Consider the following 7,321-nt stretch of genomic DNA (forward strand, 5'->3'; position numbering starts at 1 on the left):
GTTATGCGATGGTCATGACGCGAGAGCGATGCTTGCTTGCGTTGAGTTCTTCTTCTGCTTCTTCTTTGATCAGGGGATAGGTTCCAGGTCGGCAGCCTGGGCTAGCAGGGTGGATGTCGTTTCAGTTTCTGTTTGTGTTTCATCCGTAGTCGGATGGTGCTCTTATATAAGATGATGTTGTATTCATGTGGCATTGTATGCCTCTTGTATGTATCCCCATCTATTATGTAATGTTGATGTAATGATATCCACCTTGCAAAAGCGTTCCAATATGCGGGTCATTCCTTAGTGGGACCTTCGAGTTCCTTTTGGATAGGGTCGCATATTGGGCGTGACAGTGGAACTTGTACCATTTTCTAAATTACTCTTAAACCGTTCAGAATTAGAAAAATCTTTCAACACAAATAAGTAGCGCAATTTCATAAGCTTTCCAACGCCATATCATTTGCCTAAATTGTATTGGCCATTTATAAATGACATTGAAAATACGAACTCGGCTATTCGGTTTACGAAAATTTACGATTTTCCAAATTACTCTTTAACCATAGGGAATTAGAGAAAACTATCAACATGTGGAAGGTGCGGTTTTGCAGCAGATTTTCAACGCTATATTATTTGCCTCAATCCGATAAACGGTTTAGAAATGCGATAAAAATACGATTCACATTTTTTGTATGAAGAAAAAACGGTTTTCAAAACTGCTCTTAAACCGCTTATATTTTGCCAAAAAATTAACTTGGGTCATGATACTCATGTCCATAGCTTTTCAACAGTATATCGCAAGCCCCATCTGGGCAATGTTGGCGGAAGTTCAACTTAGCACTGGGGGAAGTTCAGGTCGAACGACTCAGGCAGTAAAATTGCAAAAGACGCAAGTTCATCACGACTGAAAGATCGTGGATGTCGCCTAGGGGGGGTGAATAGGCGCTTTTAAAATAATTACAGTTTAGGCTTGAACAAATGCGGAATAAACCTAAAGGTTAATTTGTCGAGCACAAAACCTACAACAATTAGGCTCACCTATGTGCACCAACAACTTATGCTAAGCAAGATAAGCAACTATGTGATAGCAAGATATATGACAAAGAACAATATGACTATCACAAAGTAAAGTGCATAAGTAAAGGTCTCGGGTAAGAGATAACCGAGGCGCGCAGAGACGATGATGTATCCCGAAGTTCACACCCTTGCGGATGCTAATCTCCGTTTGGAGCGGTGTGGAGGCACAATGCTCACCAACAAGCCACTAGGGCCACCGTAATCTCCTCACGCCCTCGCACAACGCAAGATGCCGTGATTCCACTAAGGGACCCTTGAGGGCGGTCACTGAACCCGTACAAATGGCGACCCTTGGGGGCGGTCACCGAACCCGTACACTTTGGCAACCCTTGGGGGCAGTCACCGGTACCCGTCAAATTGCTTGGGGCGATCTCCACAACCTAATTGGAGACCCCGACGCTTGCCCGGAGCTTTACACCAAAATGATTGAGCTCTAAACACCACCAACTGTCTAGGGCGCCAAGGCACCCAAGAGGAACCAGCTCTAGGGTGCCCAAACACCCAAGAGTAATAAGCTTCTCAAACTTCACTTCCACGTATCACGTGGAGAACTCAAATCGATGCACCAAATGCAATGGCAAGGGCACACGGAGTGCCCAAGTCCTTCTCTCCCAAATCCCACCAAAGCAACTAATGCTAGGGAGGAAAATGAGAGGAAGAACGAAAGAAGAACACGAAGAACTCCAAGATCTAGATCCAAGGGGTTCCCCTCACTTAGAGGAGAAAGTGAATGGTGGAAACGTGGATCGAGATCTCCTCTCTCTTTTCCCTCAAGAACTAGCAAGAATCATTGGAGGGATTGAGAGTTAGCAAGCTCGAAGAAGGTCAACAATGGGGGAAGAACACGAGCTCAAAGGATAAGTCTCAATGGGGAAGAAGACCCCCTTTTATAGGTGGGGAGAAATCCAACCGTTATCCTCCCACTCAGCCCGCACGACGCGGTACTACTGCACGGAGCTACGGTACTACCGCGGTTGGCTGTGGTACTACCACTGCAGGTTGCGGTACTACCGCATGTGCAGCACTGGCCAGGCCTGTTGCACAGGGCAACGAGCAGTAGAACCGTCGGAGCGGTACTACCGCGCGCCCCTATGGTACTACCGTAAGGCAGGCAACACTAGGCGCAGAGAAAGCACGGAAGTAAAACAATTACTCCCGTACCTACTTCCGCTGAGGGAGAACCTGCGCAAAAATCCGGCACGATACTACCGCACACGAAGAGCGGTACTACCGCGTAGGGCGCGGATGTAAAAAATTACATCCGCCCCTACTTCCGCTCATGCTGCTAAGCCTGGCCACAGCCCACGGTACTACCGCGCCCGCGACGCGGTACTACCGCGTAGGGCGCGGATGTAAAAAATTACATCAGCCCCTACTACCGCTCGAGCAGCTGCGCCTGGCCTGAGGCCACGGTACTACCGCTCCCACAGAGCGGTACTACCGTGAGCACCTGCAGTACTACCGCAGGGGACTGCGGTAGTACCGCAAGGGCCTGCGGTACTACCGCTCCAGAGAGCAGTACTACCGCATGCCCCAGATCAGCAACACTAGGAGTCCTTCATTTTGCAGAGAAGACAACATAGGGAAATAATAAAACCAGAACTGCCATAACTTCTGCAAATGAGCTCTGAATTGAGCAAACTCAAGCTTGTTGGATAGAGGAAGACGAGTAGCATCAAAACAGCGAAGATGGCAGGGGAGGTAGCTTAACAAACAAAGGAGTGAAACCTCCAACAGAGAAGAACCGGCATACCCTCCAACATCGAAAACATCATAGAAGATGCATGTGAACTCCGTTTTCGATGAACTCGAGCTTGTCATAAAAATGACCATAAGCTCCAAATCTCACAAAGAGAAGAACCAAACAAGAACCAATAAAGATGATGCAAGGATGCCATGGTTTGAGCTCTCTACGAATGATACGATCAAGCAACTCACCGAGAGCCCCCCTTGATAGTACGGCAATCGATCCTATAACCCGGTCTCCCACAACTACCATGAGACCGGTAAAATAGAAAACCTATCAAAGGCAAACCTTTGACTTGCACAAAGTCCACTTGAGCTAGATGATGACGACCTACTCCTCCTCAAGATGGACCACCTTTCTTGATTGCGTTGGCTCGATGAAGACTAGTTGATTGCTCCCCCATACTCCACTATGGGTAAGCCACGCTTCCGCTCATCTTCACAAGTCCATTGTCACCACAATGGACGGCAAGCTTCAAGCACTTGATCTCTTCGTGATGCATCACTTGAACTTGCACACCGCAACCTAACCCCACAAAGAACTCTCACAAAGACCATGGGTTAGCACACAAAGCGTAATGGACAATGCTTACCATACCATGGGATCACTTGATCCAACGCAATCTTGTGCGCTTTGTGTGATGAATCTTTCCAACTCTCTTCATTTGGATGATGTCTTGAAGGTAGACATGAATGATCACACAATCTTCTTCTTCAAGACATGCTTGCAATAAGCTCAACACTCACATGACCGATCTTTGGATAATTCCTTAATAGCACCGTGGTCATCACAAACTCTCCTTGAAACCAACAAATGGACTCCAAGAAAAGCCTATGGACAAACCCTTCAAATATAACTCAAGGCAACCATTAGTCCATAGAGATTGTCATCAATTGCCAAAACCAAACATGGGGGCACCACATGTTCTTTCAACGACCCGAGAGCAAAATCCGCCAATGAGCGAGATTCCTATTTAAAACGGGCATTTAGTTGCTAAAAATTGTTTTTAGATTACACTTACATCATATAGAACACGACTAACCAAAATAATTCACCCGGGGAGACACGGTTGCAAAGATAGCCCGAAGGTCGGGTTCGTACAGAGAGAAGTTCAAGCTATGTAACTCAGAAAGTTCAGATTGTGATCCGAATAATATTCTGATCCCGTGATCAGAATAGTGTTTATGTATAGGTAAAATGTTTGGGGCACCTAGGTGCTTGGGCACCTTGATGGGGTCCAATCTGTTAGTGCGTTTTCTAGAAATTCTGATTTGTTTCCTAGCATTTACATGCAAGACTTTCCATGTATGACATAGAATTAAGTGTTTTAAATTCTCTCAATTACTACATCTCCTTTTATTGTTTTCCTTCTCTCATTACATTTTCATGCAGAAGTTGTACACTATGTATTTGCGACTATATACTGAAATTGATTTGGTACCGTGCCCTCATATTTGTGTAGACAAAAGTTAGGTATCATACCCACTTTGTGACTACTTATAATACCTATGTATTATTCGGTATATGCTATAATTTTTATGTGAGGGTATGTACTTGTCTATAAATATGATGAGTATGCACATACCTAAAAATATATTGAGCACTCTTAATTTCTCATATGTGTAATTGTATTGGGTACTATCAATTTCGTATCATTGGGCGAGTATATACCCGTAAACGGTGACATGCCCAAAATATAATACCTTTTTAAATACATACCCATAATTGATATGGGAGACATACCCGTAAATAATATACTCAAAAATAAAATACACATATATGTCTTGAAGACATACCCGTAAATAATATACCAATATAAAATACACGTACTGTTTTCTAAAAGAATTACACGCACTGTGTTCTAAAAAATAAATAAGATTTGCTATTTCACATCTAGATGTGAAATAGTTATCTCACATCTAAGTCTAGAGCCATTGGATTGGATGTCTTCTGTCTTTTAAGATTCGTGCTACTTTTCTACCTTAAATACGTCTCGCTCCGGCGCTGCGTTGTGTTTCGGTTGCCTCACAGGCTGCATGTGTGTTTTTACTTTGTGGGCTGCGTTGCGTTGCTTTAGCACTGCTGAACCTTGTGCTTTGTTTGTGTTTTTCAGCTTTTCGTTTGGCCATATTTTTTTTTGACGAAAAGGGGTTTCCCCCCACCCCAACTTTTATAAAAGCCAAGGCAAAACAACCAGGCGCGGACTGTTAAACAGCGCTCGACGACAGAGAGTAGCTACCGCAGATAGGAAGGGTTTTAGGACTACCCTATTACAAGCTCAAGGCTATTCGAGCACAAGCAGTAGCGATTACATTTCCAGCAACTTCAAACTTAAGAAACACCTAAGAACTCCATGCAATTCTAAGCAATTCCCCTCTTCGATGGTCCAAGAGCCTTAAGCACCGGAGAAGTAGCGCAGCCTGAGCTTCTGAGCATAACACTTTTCAGTTCTTGATCGTCGCCCCCAACAGGTCCAAGACACATCTCATACCTCGCCATCTTCGCCCCTGGAAAACAAAATCATTCCGAAGACGCCATAAGCTCCACAAGGCAGCAGCAGAAACAACATTCAAAGCTTCATAGTGTTTCCTTCTCTTCCAGAAGGAAGTTAATTGATTAAAGGAATTAGGAACATCTATAGAAAAGATCTCAGCAACTAAAGTCCAGACAAATTTAGCAACAATACAATCAAAAAACAAATGTTGGATAGATTCAGGTTCACAGCAAAAGACACAGGACATGTCTTCAACATGCCTGCGCTTGGCTAGATTGTCTCTTGTCAAGCTCTTGTTATAATAAACTAGCCAGAGAAATACATGTATGTTTGGTGGTACTTTGATCTTCCATATGTCATCTTTAATGACAGAGGGAATCCCACCAAAGTTGATCAACTTGTAAAAGGATTTTACAGAGTATGTGTTAGAAGAATCTAACATCCAAAGTGGTTGATCTGGAACATCAGACAAGCAAACAGTTTTAACCATCTCAGTTAGTTCCTCCCATCTAGCTAATGTATCATCTGAAACACACCTCCTAAATGAAAGCCGCAGCTCACCATCTACCCAGACCTGGGCCAGGGTAGACTCCTGCTGTTGGCAGATGCTGTAAAGATCCCAAAATGCAGTTTTCAAAGAACACTCTCCTACCCAGGTATCATGCCAGAAGACAATGCTAGTTCCATCTCCAGGAACCCATCTATAAAAGTTCTTAGCAGCTGCAAGAGCCCAGGATAAACTTTTCATAAAAGGAGAACCAAGAACCACCCTAGTATTAAAAAAGTTAGGGCAGGTGGTATTATATTTATATTTCAACATTTTCTTCCATTCACTGTTTTTCTCATCATAAAATCTTTTTCCCCATGATGCCAATAGAGCCATATTAAATTCTCTAAGATTGGGTACCCCCAAGCCACCAAATTCCTTTTTCCTAGATATCAGACCCCAATTAGCAAGATGGTATTTATGAGAATCTCCCATGTTACCCCAAAAGAAGTGAGACATTTGAGAAGTAATCATGTCAATAGCCCATTTGGGAAATTTCATAATAGACATAAGATAAGCAGGAATACTAGCGATGCATGTGGTAAGCAAAATTAGTTTCCCTCTATAGGATAGAAATCTACCCAACCAGCCTGAAATGTTTTTAATAATCCTATCTATAATGGATTGTATGTCCTCCCTCCTCAACTTCTTAAAGTGGAGGGGGACACCTAAGTATTTGAAAGGGAAATCCCCCATCTGGCAGCAAAAAACTTGGGCAAATTCATTAGACAGCTGTTCAGAGACATTAATAACATGCAAATCACTCTTGTGGAAGTTAATTTTCAACCCAGACAGATGTTCAAAGCAAGAAAGAATCCATTTCAAATTTTTTGCATACTCCAGTGAATTTTCTAAAAATAGAATGGTGTCATCAGCATATTGGAGGCTGACCACACCACCAGGGAATGCATGAGGCAGAAGCCCACGAATCAAACCAATATTTGTAGCTTTTTGCAGCATTTTTGTAAACACATCAGCTACTAAATTAAACAGAAGGGGTGAATGGGGGTCACCCTGTTTCAAACCCTTCCCCCCCAGAAAACTGGGGACCATTAGCATCATTGATCCTAACTTGGAAGGTGCTTTGATGAATGGTGAAGATCACCCATTCCACCCATTTATTACCAAATCCTCTAGATAGAAGCATCTCTTTTAAGAAATCCCAGCTCACTCTATCATATGCTTTCTCATAATCTAACTTAAGGACCAAACCAGCAGTCTCAGATCTATGGACTTCATGGATGACCTCATGAGCCATAACCACACTCTCCAAGATAAACCTCCCTTTGATAAATGCAGTCTGATTAGAGGAAATCAGTCTGTCACATAAGGGGGAGGCCCTAGTAGTCATGGCTTTAGAGAAAATTTTAACAGCACAATTACTAAGGCTAATGGGCCTGAAATTCTTCATGTCCTTAGCCATAGGTATCTTGGGGATAAGGGTAATAATGGCATGGTTGAGTTTATATATATC

Source organism: Triticum aestivum, chromosome 5B, assembly GCF_018294505.1.
Source record: "Triticum aestivum cultivar Chinese Spring chromosome 5B, IWGSC CS RefSeq v2.1, whole genome shotgun sequence".
NCBI classification, from domain to species: Eukaryota; Viridiplantae; Streptophyta; class Magnoliopsida; order Poales; family Poaceae; genus Triticum; species Triticum aestivum.